Below are 17,270 nucleotides of genomic sequence, written 5' to 3'. Positions count from 1 at the left end.
CACCTCAAACAAACCTCTGAATAGTCCACACCTGATCGTCATCCTGAATCAATCATTTAAAATGTTAGGGGCAGATTTATGATGGCCGTGCTCCTCCTTTGCGCCGCTGTTGCGTCATTTTTGTGATGCAGCAGTGATGCAAAAGATGCACCATGTTGCAAGATAGGCCTCACTTCATCTCCAACAAGATACCGTCAGTTTAAACTGTAAACATTTAGGACTGTGTAGGGGGCATGGAGAAGCTGAATCTTCTGTAAATGTCAAAATTGTTGCATACAGTGCTCAACTTCTGCGTACTCTTTGATATGCTAGACTCCATCTGCACAATGAGATACCTAAGCAAAGGAAACACAGGTGATGTGATTGTGAAATGAGGAAAAGAAATTCCACATTTTTCAATTACATCACCTGTGTTTCCTAACATTACGAATCACATTGTGCAGATGAGGTTTAGGCCTGTCCACGGACACAGAAAAGGTCTGACCTTTGTTCAAGAGTGCAGTGGACATGATTCACTTCATTGGTAGGCCTGCACATGTATTATCTCCTCTGTACTCTTCAACAAGCCTAAATTTCATCTGCAACCCTGAGTAGGCCTCACCTCAAACAAACCTCTGGATAGGCCACACCTTATCGTCATCCTGAATCAATCATTTAAAATGTTAGGGACAGATTTATGATAGCCGTGTGCCTCTTTTGCGCCGCTGTGCGTCACTTTTGTGACGCAGTGGCGGTGCAAAAGATTTGCTATGTTGCGACATATTTACGACTTGATGCATCTAGGCAGATGTGTCATGCTGTAAAGTCCTGTGCCACATGAAACCTGCGTCAGATTTCATGTGAGCGTTTTGTTGTAGGGTGGGCAGTCATTTGAATGAAAGCCCTGTAAAACTAACACAGTAAAATTAAGAAGATTTCACTGAGTCACATTTATGGCATTGCTGAATCAAATCCTTACGCCTGTTTGAAACAGGCATAAGGAGTGATGCACCATGCAATATGTGGCTTGCCCCTGTGCATTGCAGTAGATATGTTGCGCTTACGACGTGATTCCTGCAATGCGCCGTTTTTGTGGAGCATCTGTGCTGTTTTTGCTCAATGGTGCTCTGCATTGTAAATGCGGCACATCATGGGTGGCAGAGCAGTGGCGCACGTTAACTGGTGCATCCCTGGGGATGCGCCAGTTAACATAAATCTGCTCCTTTAAATTTAAGTATTAGCAGGGGACACAGTGTTGGTGAGGCTTATCCAAGGTTAAGAAGAGATGAGTCCTGTTCACTGAAAAATTGGACATAGGCCTCACCTCCTCAGCATCGCTGGACATGGTTAAATAATATCTGCAAAATGTTACTCTTGTTAAACAATTTTACAATTATAGTCTCTGAGATTTGTCCCTTACTCTGCAACATCTCATTTTTGTTCTCTTTCTTTAAAGATAACGACAACATCAAGCATGAGTGATAATGAGCAATCTGTTGATCTCGATCTTATCATTGAACTTGTCATTGAAACATCAGTGGAAGTAGATCCCTTGGATGATTTACATCCTGTGGATGAGGAAGAATATGATGAGGATGCCGATTTGTCAGAATTGTATGACATAGGGTGGGAAGCTGACCTGCTCGAGCCTATTGAATTATAAAGACTTTTAAAAATAAATTTAAGTTCCTGGAAATGAAAAGTAACCATGTAAACCGTTTAATTTAAAATTAAATACAACTTCAAAAACAGCTTGTGTGTAGTGTCTTTAATAAAATAGTCAAATATGCTCATAAAATTAGTTCAGATTCACATATAAAAGAGCACAGGTCAAATGTAGAAGCATTCCATTTCTTTGCTACTATTTGTGAGTTTTAAATTTGTAAATGCACTAAAAATTATTGTATGTAGAATTACTAGTGTGTTAATTTTTTGACGACTGTTATTGATTTACTGTTTGGTAATAGTGGTTAATAACATTTTTTATTATAATTTACCACAGATTCAACCGCAGATCATTTCAAAACTACAATATGCCTTCTAAAGAAAGAAGCCGAAAGGCTACAAAACGTCAAAGACAGCAGATTACTAAATGCTTGCAGCAGTCCTCTACAATAAAAACTCGTCAAGTCACCAAGAAAGCTCTGGGTAAGACAACGAAATCATTCCTAAGAAACATTTGTAGAAAAAAAAGTATTACTACAGAACATGTTTTAGTCCAGAAAAAGAGAGCCAATTTAAACGGAAAGGAAAGGCCAATCAAAAATGTTACTGCTAGAGCAGGAGATAACTCTGTGCATGGTAGTAGAAGGAAAAATCAGTTTAGGGACATTCGTAGACGAATGTTCCGCAACAGGATAATTGGCAATTTGTTAAAAAATATTAAGAAAGGTCAACAGAAAGTGGTTTTTTATAAGAGAAAAAAAAAGTTGAGAAAATTATTGATCAGGCATTCGAAATTAAGCGAAAGTTATTTATTTTGATAATCAATAGAATTAGGAAACTAAACAAGGCAATTTATGATTTCAAAACAAATAGTAGGTGGAAGAGAACAGTTAAGCGTAGTAATTTTTGTGAATTTTTTTCAGGAGAATGGATGCATAGTTCAAGTTGTGAGGCATTTTTTAATGAGGAGAGTTATTTCCAGGATAATGATTTGGTGCATGCAGTTGACACCAGTGGTCGAGCTTATGAGGTGAAAGATGGTTGTCCAGTTGAAAAAGAAAAACTTGTGACAACAGAGGCAGAAGAGGTGTTAGGTAATGAGGTTTTAGGAAGACGTCCTAAGGGACCAGTGTATACCTGGACGTGTAGTAGTATTTGCAGTGTGCGACAGGATTCCATCAATTTGCTTTGTGATTTTGTATGGACATTTAATAAGAAAAGTTTAAAACAGAAAATGAAGTTGTTGCAAGAATTAGATCCTTGCAGAGTGAGAGAAGTGACAGGTTTGCATGGTCATTCACTGGCTTGTCTTTCCAGGAGAGTATGCCAGAGTGTTTTTCATCATTTCAGGATGCTAGCAGTGCATCATAATAAAGTGAGGAAATTAGTTAGAATGTTGTATTATGCTAAGAGTCCAGCAATTATGCTTAAACAATTATGCACTGCTCTTTTGCATGGTTCTGAAGTAGATGTGAAGAATATTTGTGAAGAAATTGAGTTTTGTTACTTTGCAAGTAAAGAGGAGAATGTTGAAATTGACCCAGAAGAAGAAGATAATGTGGAAGATAGTGTACAGGTTTCCAGTACAGATAATTTTCAGAAAGAAATTGCCACGTTTCAGGTGAAATCAAGTGAGAGGCCTAATTTCACTTGTGTGTGTTGTCGACGCACTTATTATAAGAATCAGACTAAGTTAGTGGATTTATATGCGAAAAGTGAAAGGGAAAATAATAGTGAATGGAAGGATTTTGCAACATACTTGATGGGACAAAATTGTTTTGATTTGGGATCGGATCAACGTGTGTGTACTTATTGTTGTAACAAATTAAATCAAAACCGGATGCCTGCTAGAGCGGTTCATAATAATCTGGAATTGGTTGAGATTCCTTCTGAATTGAAGGATTTAAATACTTATGAATCTATTTTGATTCAAAGTATCCATCCCTTTCAGGCTATTGTACGAATGGAGCCAAAGACAGGGAAATTGCCTCCATCAGATTTACAGAGAGGATTAAAGGGAAGAGTTGTTTATTTGCCTCTAGATTTGAAGAAAAACATTAATACAATTGGAGTAGAGAAAGTGGAAGAGGAACCTCTGGTTATCTTAGTTAATGGGGTTCCGACAAAGAGTAAGAAAATCTGGCAAGATTTAGTGGATGTTAGGAAAGTCAAAAAGGCAACATTGTATTTGAAGAAAAACAATAAGTACTACAAGAATGTATATGTTGCAGAAGAGGAAGTAAGTGAAGAAGAGGATAGCGATTTGTGTGCTGGTCAAATTGAGAAAGTAGAAGCCTCTAAAAATGAAGAAATATATGAACATTATAGTGTTCATCCTTTGCATTCCAAGGAAGTCATGGGGAATGCAATTGAGTTGTTTCAAATGAAACAAGCCAAAGGAAGTCCCATTAGTGTTTGGGAGGAAAGTTTGGAAGCTCGGTGTTTCCCACAGCTATTTCCAACAGGTCAAGGAGGAAGATATGATGAGCGACCTGATCAAATTCCTGCTTCTGAATACCGGACTTTACGATTGTATGCAGAAGATCCTAGGTTTCGTCAATGCATTCCCTATTTGTTTCATCTACTGTTTGAAAGCGATCTGTCTGGACTGTCATATGCAGTGAACCACATCTTGAAAAGTGGCGTACAGATGCAAAATATCTCGGCAAGGGACTTTATGGATAAAGTCAATGTGCAAGACAGTATTTTGGATTCTCACCTGATTAATCTCATGGCGTGTCAGCGTGGTACTAATGAGTACTGGTACCGTCGTCATGGTGATTTAAAATGTATGCTGAGGAACTTAGGAACTCCCACATGGTTCCTCACTCTCAGCTGTGCCGAGTATGGCTGGGAAGACTTACTTGAATTTCTACGAGAGGCAAATGGAAGCATTGAAAATATCGAATTCAAGACACCTGGAGAACTGCGCTCTTTGGATCCAGTGAATGTATGCAGGTACTTCAATCATAGATTTGAAGCTATGATGTCTTTCATCATGAACAAGAAAAATCCACCTCTTGGAGAGGTGTTGGATTTCTTCTGGAGAAAGGAGTACCAAGCAAGAGGTGCTCCTCATATACATATGCTGCTGTGGATCAAAGATGCACCCAAATTTGGAACAGATCCGGATGACTTAGTGATGAGTTTCATAGAACAGTATTCTACATGTGCTGTTCCAAAGGCAAAGGAAGACAAAAGCCTAAGAGAACAAGTTTTACGCTTCCAAAGCCATCGTTGTGGAAAGTACTGTCGTCGTAAATTCAGAAACAAGGACAAGTTCTACACAAAATGTTGTTTCGCCTTTCCACGACCGGTGATTTCTAAAGGAAGAGTGAACAGTTTGATGTCTTCGCTGCGACATAATGTGATGAAGAAATCACCCAAAAATACCTACAATTTGAAAAGGAACGAAGAGTCCAAGTACATCAACGACTACAACCCAGTGATTTTGTCCATGTGGAATGCTAACATGGATATACAGTTTGTGGCTGATACCTGTATGGCTGTGGCTCGGTATGTGACATCTTACATCACCAAAAAAGAAAAGACAGAATTGAAGGATATGTGGGAGGACTTTTCCCATGAAAAGAGCCTCAGTAAGAAGTTGTACAGTTTCAGTCTGAAGATGTTGTCGCATCGAGAAATCGGAGCTTACGAATGTTCTGACCGGTTGTCTTCAGCAAGTCTCTATGCCAAATCCAGGAGTATCATTTGGGCGAGTCTTGGTCTTGCTGCAATGCGTAATCGAGTTCTGAAACCTGTACGGGAAATTGAGTATTTGGCGGAAAAGGAGCCAAATAGTACAGATATTTTGAAGACCAACATGTTGGATACATATTATCCAAATAGAAGCAGTCACCTCGAGAATGTTTGTCTGTATGAGGTTCTACAAAATTACATATTCAAGAGGAACATCAAAGAAGATATTGATAAAGGAGTGTATGCTGTAATTGGAAGTGAGGGATGTCTGGTCAAGCAAAGAAAATGCCACTTGGTAAACCATCGAAAATTGAGTGGCGAATCTCCTGAAAGAAAATAGTTTTTCTATTTAGCACTTTTGCAACTTTTCAAGCCTTGGCGTGCAGAAGAGGAACTGCTTGGAGATTTCCTCTGTTACGAAGACTCTTTCAATGCCGCCAAGGAGACCATAGAATGTCCTGTTTTTCCCAAATATCTAGAAATGTTGAATGCGGAAATCGAGCAGGAAGCAACGATTGCAGCCGAGATTGCTAGAGACAGTTCTCAGGACAGTCAGAGTTCTGTTTCATTGAGTCAGGATCCACTAGGAGGACCAGTTATTGAAAATGAAGCTGCCACTGCCATGATTGAAGTGGAAAGAGACATGGCACATGCTCAGGAGGATGCGGTTAACTTAGAAGACTTGGAAAGACAACTCAACATTGAGCAGAGGAAAATATATGACGAAGTTACCAACCAAATAGATCATGGAGTAAGTCATGAGAAGAAAGAGTGCTCATGTACGTCGTTGAAGCCTGTCTGACTGTACGTGAGTGGAGAAGCGGGAACTGGAAAAAGTTTCCTCATTAAAGCAATTTCATGTTATTTGCAGAAAAGGACTGAGTCATCGCTGTCTTGTATTGTCACCGCTCCAACTGGACTGGCAGCACATAACATTAAAGGTATTACTTTGCATCGTCTACTGATGCTGCCAGTGGAGCTTGATAACAAATTACAATACCACAAGTTATCTGGAGATGCTTGTTGTGAAGTTTCAAGAGTCTTGAGGAAAATGAAACTTCTTATCATTGACGAAGTAAGCATGGTTTCCAATGTCATGCTTGCCTTTGTGCATTTGAGAATGCAAGAAGTTCTCAAAACAGAGTATGAAGTGTTATTTGGTGGCAAACACATCATTGTTTTCTGTGATCTTCTGCAGCTGACACCAGTGAAAGGACAGCCTGTGTTCAAAATGCTCACGCATGAAGATACCAGGAAGTGCCTAGGGAGCATTGGCAACGTCAATATATGGTTAAACTTCAATTATGCTGAACTGCGTGAAAATATGCGTCAAGCGAAGGATGAAGATTATAAGAATATTCTACAAGATGTTAGAATCGGAAAAGTGACCGAGCATGGGAAAGAAGCTTTACATGCACGATTACTGTCAAATTTGTATCCAGAAGAAGACGTTGTGCCTGAGAATATTTTTCGGAAAATTACTGAGAAGAAATCTGGAATATGTTTGATGCCAACTCTTGCAGAATGTGCCATCTTCAACAACAAAATGTTGAATTTAGAAAACCAAGAGATTGTGAAACTGGAAGCTATTGACAGAATAGAGCATATAGGAGCAACAATTATTTTGTCTGAGAATTTGAAATCAAAATTGGATTCATTAGAGAAGACTATATCTAAAACTGCTGGTTTTGAAAAGACTCTAAATGTGTGCTTAAATTGCCGTATAATTTTAAGAAGGAATTTACATGTTGAAAGAGGTCTGGTAAATGAATCAATGGGTAATGTTGTTGATTTTGAGAAATACAGAAATAGAGATGGAATTGAATTTTTAAAAATAAAATTTGATGGCATTGAGGAAGTACAGCTAATTGGTCGTTTCTCTGCTAGGTTTTTGCTTGTAAAAGACTTATATGTTCGCCGTAAGCAGTTTCCTGTTTGCTTGGCATATGCGGTGACAATCCAAAAATCGCAATGTTTAAGTGTAGACAGTGCATTGGTGAATATTGGCAGTTCTGTGTTCAAGGAGGGTATGGCATATGTGGCATTGTCACGAGTCAGAACTTTAACAGGATTGTACTTGATTGATTGTGATGTCACAAACATTTGTGCGGATCTAGATTGTGTTAAGGAATACAATAGGTTAAGAAGAGAGTCTGGGCCACATTTGCCTCAATATCCTTTGTTTGAGAAACGTGTGGTAGGCCGGAAACGAAGAAATGTGACCAATAGTAGGGAGGTTGTAGCAAAAAGACGAAAAGTCGATGAACCCGAAATTATAAGCAGAAAAAAAATGGATTCTGTTGAAGATGTTGTTGGTTTTCAATTTGAAAACAGTTCTGGTGTCAACTGCTATGCTAATGTTGTGGTTAATGTTGTCTTTTCTCTAGAAACTTTAAAAGAAGAGATTGTGGTCAATTTGGATCAAAGATTTTGTGGTTTGTTGAATTCTGTGTTAGAGAAATGTAGCACTGATAGAACAAAAATAGAAAGTGTGTCTGAAATTCGAAATCTGTTAGACAAATGTTCAGGTCAAATGCAATTCTCTCAAAATATTCAGCAAGATTGTCAGGAGTTTTTAATGTATATGCTTGATGTATTGCAAGATGAAGGTGTAGATGTAGATCACCTGTTTGGCCTTTCTTATCAATGGCAGCATGACTGCGAGAACGGTAGGGTGTCAAGTACTACTAGTGTAGACTCAGAAAAATTTATATATTTAACTTTGCCAGACAGTAAATCAGTGTCCTTTAATAAGCTAGTAAAAGCAGCCGATCACAACATGGAGTGTAGCCAATGTAAGTCTGAAATGTTGTCCACATTATTTATACGAACATATGGCCAGTATGTCATTTTAATGTTCCAACGATGTAGGCCTGATGGAACAAAATTGACAACTTTAATTGAAAATGTTGTGGCTTCGCAGTTGTCAATGTCAGGAAGGACTTTTGTAACTGCAGCAATTATATATCATGACGGTCCTTCAACAACATCAGGACATTACACAGCTTATTTGAAGTCTAGAAACGGCTGGTCATTCTGCAATGATTCTGTTTTAACTTAAAAAAAAAAATTGCCTTTTGACCTTACAAATTCTTACCTGGTGTTTTTACAACCAAAATTTTAGGGAAAGAATCTCGGGATTTGCTCTGAGGAATTTCAAGAGGTTCTAATGGCTCCTACACTATTTGGCCTTGAGGATAAGTGTAGTACAGAGTCAAAATTTATTTTTGAGTTTTAAGTAGTTACTGAAAAAAATAAGGTTTTCTTACAGAAAGTGGTGGGCACGGATGAGTTAAAGGACAACAGAGTATTTCCCAAAGCAAACGGTGTTCTTACCATAACACTTGACGTCATGGAAAAATAACTGCACTTTGAATGAGTTCAGAAAAACTGTTTCTTTTAATAAGCTAATTCAAGCAGCCAATCAAAACATGGAGTAGAGGTAATGTAAGTCTGCAATGCTGTCGACATATTTTGAACACACTTTTGGTTATAATGTCATTTAAAAATTCCAACTATATAAACCTGATGAAAATAAGTTTTCAACTTTAATTACAAATGTTGTGGCTACACAGTCGTTGATTTTAGGAAGAACATTTCTAACTGCAGCTATTATATGACATGATGGTCCTTTGACAACATCCACTTATTACACATCTTATTCAAAATGTAAAAAAAGCTGATGTTCCGGAAATATTTCACATTTCACTATGAAACAATGTTGCCTTTTTATTTAAAAATATTCTTACTTTCTGTTTTCAGAAGAAAGAATTTAGGGTAGGTAACAGGCCTATAATGATTCTAGGAGTTGATATAATTTTATGTACTGTTTTAAATTGCTTTGTGATTAAAAGTGATGTAGAGAATTAAATAATTGTAGTAGTCATAGAGGTAGTGTAAGTCTGCTTCATAGTAAGCAGTATCAGTGTCATAGGAAATGTGGAACATGAGTGAGCAAGAAGGGTGAGATATTACTAGTACAGGATTGTGAAAGTGATCTTGAACGTTTTCTTTCTGAAAGTTGCGGAAAAAGAAAATGACGGGATTTGCTTAGAAGAATTCCAAGAGTTATAAATGGCTCTTACACGATTTGGCCTTGAGGAGAAGTGCGGTAGAGAGCGAGAAGTCATTTATTGTATGTAACATATTTGTCAAAACGATTGAGCTTTTCTTTCAGAAAGTGGCGGGCTGAAAATAATAACAGCACAACAGAGTATAAGCTGGTCATAGGACATCCTTCGACGTCATGGAAAGTAAGTTACTTTTGAGGAGTTCTGATTTCTGATTGGTTATGTTATATGGGTTTTTTAAACACAATCATTTTGATTGTGGGTTTTTTTTCCCGCTGTTATATGATGAATACCTTCAAGTCACTGTTTTTAGTGAAATTTGATATATTCTGAGAACAGCAAAAATAAACCATTTAACATGTATAATTAATTCTGTACTTTTTGTATTTATGATATACATTTAGAACTGTGTAGGAGGCATGGAGAAACTGAGGCTTCTGTAAGTGTCAAGGGAGGTGAGTAATGTACATTGCTCTGTTGCATACAGTCCTCACCTTCTGCGTACTCTTGGATATGCTAAACTACATCTGTACAATGAGATACCTAAGCTGAGGAAATACAGGTGATGTGATTGTTAAATGAGCAAAAATATTTGCACGTTTTTCAATTATATCACCTGTGTTTCCTAACATTACGAATCACATTGTGCAGATGAGGTTTAGGCCTGTCCAGGGAGACAGAGGAGGTCTGGCCTTTGTTCAAGAGTGCAGTGGACATGACTCACTTCGTTGGTAGGCCTGCACATGTATTATCTCCTCTGTACTCTTCAACAAGCCTAAATTTAATCTGTAACTCTGAGTAGACCTCACCTCAAACAAATCTCTGGATAGGCCACACCTTATCGGCATCCTGAAACAATCATTTAAAATGTTAGGGGCAGTTTTATGATGGCCGTGCACCTCTTTTGCGCTGCCGTTGTGTCACTTTTGTGACACAGCAGCAGTGCAAAAGATGCACCATGTTGCAATGTAGGCCTCACTTCATCTGCAACAAGATACTGTTAGTTTAAAATGTATATATTTAGGACTGTGTAGGGGGCATGGAGAAGCAGAGGCTTCTGTAAGTGTCAAAGTTGTTGCATACAGTGGTCACCTTCTGCGTAGTCTTTCATATACTAGACTACATCTGCACAATGAGATACTTAAGCAAAGGAAACACAAGTGATGTGATTGTGGAATAAACAAAAAAAATTGAACGTTTTTCAATTACATTACCTGTGTTTCCTAACATTATGAATCACATTGTGTAGATGCCTCACTCAGTCTGTATCTGACACTCTTTCCTTCACTTCCTCTGTCTCCTCTCTCCCTCACTCTCTTTTCCTTATTCACCCTTTCCTTATATAGTTTACCTTACTCAGTTTCTTTTAGTAGCTTTCACAACTTCAATTTAGTTTTCTCTTTTATCCTTCTTTTCTGTCACTGAAAGTATCTTCTTTTTTTTCTCTTAGTAATTTACTCTATTTCAATTTCTTTTTGTCTCTGACTGTCTATCACCGTTTCTTTCTCTTTTTTTTCTGCATGTTTATCTCTAACTTTATTTCTTTGTAAAATTGGATGATTGTCAATCTTTTCCCTTGTCTTTTCTAATTTTTAAATACATGTTTTAATATTTTTCAAATTTTTGTTGTTTCTTTCACAGATTGAAAGTATAAAAATAACAAGTGACTAAGTTATCGACAATTATAAGGTAAATGTTTTGTACTCTTTTCGTTACATTTCTATCACATTTAACTTCTATTAGTTCCACTGCTTCATTTCTTTAACCCTCAGTTTCCTGGCTTTGCTAATTCCCTCATTCCTTTCTCTATTACTTACTTACTCTACTCCTTCCACTCTTTTTCTCAGTCCCTCTGTTCTCATAGTTCCTCACTCCTGTTCACTCACTCCGTCTCTATTACTCTCACTGTCTCTGACTGATCACTCTTTCACTACTTGTTCATTATGCTTTCTCCCTGTAGTTCAAGCACACTAAGGGGCATATTATCAACACAGGCGATAAAATTATCGCTGCTTTTATCGGCAGAAAACTGCCGCAAAAGCGGCTTTAGGGGCAGTTTTCTGCTGCAAAAGCGGCTTTAGCGGCAGATTTCTGCCGATAAAAGCAGCAATAATTTTATCGCCTGTGTTGATAATATGCCCCTATGTTATTTACATTTCTTTGCTGTTTCAATCATTCCTTTTCTGTCACTTCTTCTTTTCTGCTTTCTGTTTTTTCTCTCTGTTATTCCACATGTTTTAACCTTAGTCACTATCATACATCTTGTTTTATTCCTATTTACTTTTGCTCACTGTTTTCTTAACACTTTCCCTCAGGATTGTTCTTTTAGTCCGGTTCTATCCCTACCTCTCATTCCACATCCTTTACTGTTTTTCTTCTTAATTTGAACATTCACTCACATTCTCTAAGAAACTCTTGTTTAATATTCTTCTACTCTCCTTTTTTTCTTTCACTTCCTTATCTATTTTGTTTTTCACAATTATACCCTCTTCCATTTTTTCTTCAGTAAATAGATCTATTAAACAGTATCTCTGTGTTACTCCCTCTAGCTGTCTTTCTTTTAACATTACTCTCTGTTTCCTTTCCTTATACTTACTCTTCTTTTTTTTTTTTTAAATAAATTTTCGTTCGCTTCCGGTTCGCGTACCGGCGCGCACACCGGGAAGCGAATCAAAAGAAATACAGGTTGCCAGAGTGCTAAACATTCTAGCAATTTTTTATAAAGGGGAGGTAGTTCTGAAAAGAACTTTTTTTATTATTTTTGTTGTTTTATATTTTTTTATTATTTTTCTGAACTTTTTTTACTTTTTTTGTATTTTTTGAAAGATTTTATATTTTTTTGTTTTTTTTGGGGGGGGGAGAAACGAAAATGATTCATTATAAAGGGCTCAACAGGAGCCACAAAAAAAAAAGATAATTTATTTTCTGGGGCGTTTTGGACAATCATGATTGTCGATAGCTCTGTTGATTAGCGTGATGCTACTTTCTCTGTAGCAAATCAATTGGCCGCAATAAACGCAGACTTGTTTGATACTCCCAAACTTCATCTGTATATTTGGGACCGTCTCCCTCGCCTCTGGTCCCGTCACTGCCTCTACATTTGATGTTCTGGCCACAGGAGGGGGGTTATCCTGCAGGTCACGTACTTGTGCAGCACTATAATTATTAGGGTGCCACCTCTGCATATGGCGATGCATGGTGTAATTGCCATAGCTATATTTTTTATCTGTCCCTCTGGACAGATCTTTCTTGCAGATAAGGCAAGTTACATAGCGGGCATTCACTTTCTTTTGGCCCTGGGGAAATGAATAAAATTGCCATATGAAATTTTCCTTTATATGGGAAATTCTTGGCTCCTCAGGCAAAAACTGCCTCTCCCCTTGCGTCTCTTCCTCTTCTTCCTCTTCTTCCTCCTCTTGCTGAAAGATAATCTGAGGAGGTGGTCCTCTCTTCCTAGGAGGTGGTGGTGGTGGTGGGGGTGCACCAGCTGCAGCTACAAGACTTGCCATTTCTAGTAATCAAAAAAGGTCTTCCTCTCACAAAGTTGAAAGTCAGAGTGAGGAAACAAGGAGGGGTTTTCATCATTTGGGAAAAAAAATAGTTCTAAACCAATGAAAAGTGTTATTTTTAGGTCACATGACCTAGCCTTACATCATTAGGAAACCAAAAGTGAAATGAACCAATGAAAAGTTTTGATAACAAGTTACATGACCTGTTACGCTTACGTTACGCGCTGCGCGCCGCGCCCCGGATCGCTTCAGGGGCACTGCGCTTCGTGCCTCGGTTCGCGCACCAGAGCACTTCCGGGTGCGCTAACGCGGCGCGTCATGAGACGCATTACGCGAGAACGCCATACGTCGCGATTACGCGACGCGTCACGATGTTGTTTTCTAACGCGGCAGTTGCGCAAACAGAACGTTTACCGGTTCGCGGACCGGGTCGCGGCACCAAATTGAGCTAACGGGAAGCTACCCGGTTCACGGACCGGGAGCGAAACAAAAAAAAATAATAAAAAAATATACATTAAAAAATTGTATTAAAAACAGATAAAATATATTTTTCGAATTAAAGAAGAATACATTTTAAAGCTTTTGATATTTGCTATTAAAAAACCATTGAAATTCACTGAAAAAACCATAGGTTATAGACCATATATAGTTAGGAATTAGCATTTACAAAACCTTGAAAATTCACTGAAAAAACCATAGGTTATAGACCATATATAGTTAGGAATTAGCATTTACAAAACCTTATTTTACTCACACAAAACCATTGAAATTCGCATATATAGTTAGTTGTACTAACTATATATCGCGCACCCGCAATCCACTGCTGATCATGTCACATATTACATCATTCATGACATGGTCAGTGACATCACTGATGACATCACTGATGACATCTCAAATGACATCACTGATGACATCTAAAATGACATCACTGATGACATCACTGATGACATTACTGAGCACATCACTGATGACATCATTCATGTGATAATACGATGAACCTCTTCAGACTCTATTATAACCTTAGATACACTCAGTGTAAACAGACACTCACAGACTGTCACTCATCCATGGAGTTACTCACACACCTAGTCAGTCATGCAAAGAATCAATCACACCTCCATTTCCTCAACTATACAGTTATACACACCTTACTTATTCAAACAGATACTAACACATATTTACTCTCTTATACAATCCCTGATACAATTACAGAATGATCCATACAGCCACTCACACATTCACTGGCTCTTATGCACAGTTATTTATATATGTCAACTCTCACATGTACTGTGTTTTACATATGTACTTACTTTGACATGTAGCACTGAGATATCCATTCACTCACCAATACACTCATGCACACAGTCAACCGCCCATACAGCTGTTTCCACATGCACTTTTGAACCCATACATCTAGTGAATCAACTGCTCACACATCTATGCACAGAGTCAGACACCTCCCAGCCACCCACACACACACTCAGTCTCCCATACAAATACTTGGGCAACCAATCAATAACCCATATAGTTACTCATATAGCTACTGATCAACACATGCAGCAGTTTACAGAACAACAGACATAATGATGCACAAATTAAGACAGTTTAGTCACTAACCCATGCACTCAGTGAGACACATTTAATCACTCACTCATACAGTCAGTCATGCACCTACTAAATCCTTCATCCAGACACTTATACATCCACTCATTCTTCAATATGTAAGACATATTTTAACTTTACAGAAACATACAGTCACTGGATGTTGTCATCAGTGATGTCATTTGAGATGTCATCAGTGATGTCATCAGTGATGTCACTGACCATGTCATGAATGATGTAATATGTGACATGATCAGCAGTGCATTGCGGGTGCGCGATATATAGTTAGTGCAACTAACTATATATGCGAATTTCAATGGTTTTGTGTGAGTAAAATAAGGTTTTGTAAATGCTAATTCCTAACTATATATGGTCTATGACCTATGGTTTTTTCAGTGAATTTTCAAGGTTTTGTAAATGCTAATTCCTAACTATATATGGTCTATAACCTATGTTTTTTTTCAGTGAATATTACCTACTGGCGGTCGCCAGTAGGTATATATAGTTAGGATTTTTTCTCTATGGGATTTTTGAAAATTCTATGTCTAATAACTTTGGCGTTTGTGGACGGAATTGGCTGAAATTTTCAGGAAAATGGAACATTTTGTTTCTGAGCAGACCCTGAAAATCTGGGGGGGATTCGTCAAGGGGGGGCCAAGAAAAAAGGGGGGTCCCAAAACGTGTTTTTAACATTGAGTTTTCCATAGGGCGGTTGGCCTCACTTTTAGCCCGAACGGCTGAATGGATTTGCACGAAACTTGGCAAAATTGTAGGGACTGGTAGCCCGATGTGCCTTTGCTAGGTCTCAATATATGTGTTCCAGTGGATTTTGAGAAATTAACGTTCAAAAAAAGATATATATCTGTAACAGCGGACCAGGCAGCGCTCCGGTTCGCGGACTTTACGCGTTACGGAGCTTTGTGAAGCGAAGCTGATTGGTTCTCCGGCGTCTGTAAACATTCCAAACAGTTCGTAGCGGCCGCCATCTTGTCTCTCGGTAGGATCGAGAGACAAGAGGAGGCCAAAGCGAAGGGGCAAATGACCATAAGGGGGCATAGTAGATTGTCGCTGACCCCCTAGGTTTGATGTGGAGGTTTTAAAAGGGCCCCGCGGGGCAAAAAATAATAATAATAATAATAATCAAACGGCTGAATGGATTTGCACGAAACTTGGCAAAATATTAGGGACTGGTAGCCCGATGTGCCTTTGCTAGGTCTCAATATATGTGCTCCAGTGGATTTTGAGAAATTAACGTTCAAAAAAAGATATATATCTGTAACAGCGCTCCGCTTCGCGTAACGGAGGTTTGCGAAGCTGATTGGTCATTCTGTCACTGGGCTATAGTTGGGCTACATCTGGCTGATATTTGGGCTACATTTGTTTTTTTGTGTGTCTGGCGGCCATCTTTGGGCTACATTGGGCTACATTGGGCTTCATTGGGCTACATTGGGCTACATTTGGGCTCCAACATATATATAGGCCAATGTAGCCCAATATATATTTTTCAAAGTTAATTTTCGTAAAAACCACTGGAGCATATATCTTGAGACATAGCAAAGGCACATCGGGCTACCAGTCCGTACAATTTTGCCAAGTTTCGTGGAAATCCATTCAGCCGTTCGAGCTAAAAGTGAGTCCAACCGCCCTATGGAAATGAAGGAAATGAATGGGTAATTTGTAATTAGCAAATAGCTAATCGCAAACTAGGAATGGTAAAGAATCGCTATTTATTCCTTAAAGTTCGCTATTTAGGAAATGCAAAAAACTTTGATGATACATATGGCGGTTCATCTCTAACAAGATAAGAAGCATAGGGATACATTTATGATGACTGGCGCATCACCAGGGATGTGTTAGTCATTCTGTGCCGCTGTTCCGTCACCTATGGTGTGCTGCATTTACAATGCGGCGCATCATGGGGCAAAAACAGCACAGATGCGTGATGTATCTGTGCCGTAAAGGTGGCGCATTGCTGGAGTTGTATCGCAAGTGTGATGAAGCTCCAGCAAGGGTCGGGGGTGCCCCTGTTGCAGGGTTTCTGTTCTCACACAGAACTGTGGACAGAGGATTGGAACCTCGGCGAATTAGGGTGTCCCAAAACTCACGTTAGTAATCAAAAACTCCTTAGCAAGCTAGGTACAGTGTCACATTGGATATAACAAACTCTCAATGTTTAGACAATCCAGAATATGAACTTATAGTACCTCAGGATACGTGGAACTCATGAACAGTCGGTCGTTATATATTTCTTAGAAACCAGAACATGGAGTTAAGAAGAACACATGTGTATTTGAAATGTTTATTTACTAATGCCGTCTTCTCAGGCGTAGTATCTTAGATAATACAAGTACACATATTATCAGTAGCAAAATTACCAGCATAGTTACTAGTACATAAAAAGCGAATGGTGATAGTATGTTAACATGCTGTAAATGAATAAGAGTTAGCAACACTTATAAGCAGCCGCGGGCCGTGGAGGGAGTTACGGTGAGGCAGGGAGGCGGGGAGGGGGAGGGGCAGGGTGGAGAATACAAGTACACATATTATCAGTAGCAAAATTACCAGCATAGTTACTAGTACATAAAAAGCGAATGGTGACAGTATGTTAACATGCTGTAAATGAATAAGAGTTAGCAACACTTATAAGCAGCCGCGGGCCGTGGAGGGAGTTACGGTGGGGCAGGGAGGCGGGGAGGGGGAGGGGCAGGGTAGAGAGGGCTCCACCCTGCTTCTCCCCCTC

This window comes from Lissotriton helveticus, chromosome 3_1 (assembly GCF_964261635.1).
Source record: "Lissotriton helveticus chromosome 3_1, aLisHel1.1, whole genome shotgun sequence".
Classification (NCBI taxonomy): Eukaryota; Metazoa; Chordata; class Amphibia; order Caudata; family Salamandridae; genus Lissotriton; species Lissotriton helveticus.
The sequence above is the reverse complement of the archived record's forward strand: the minus strand, read 5'-3'. Positions refer to the sequence as shown.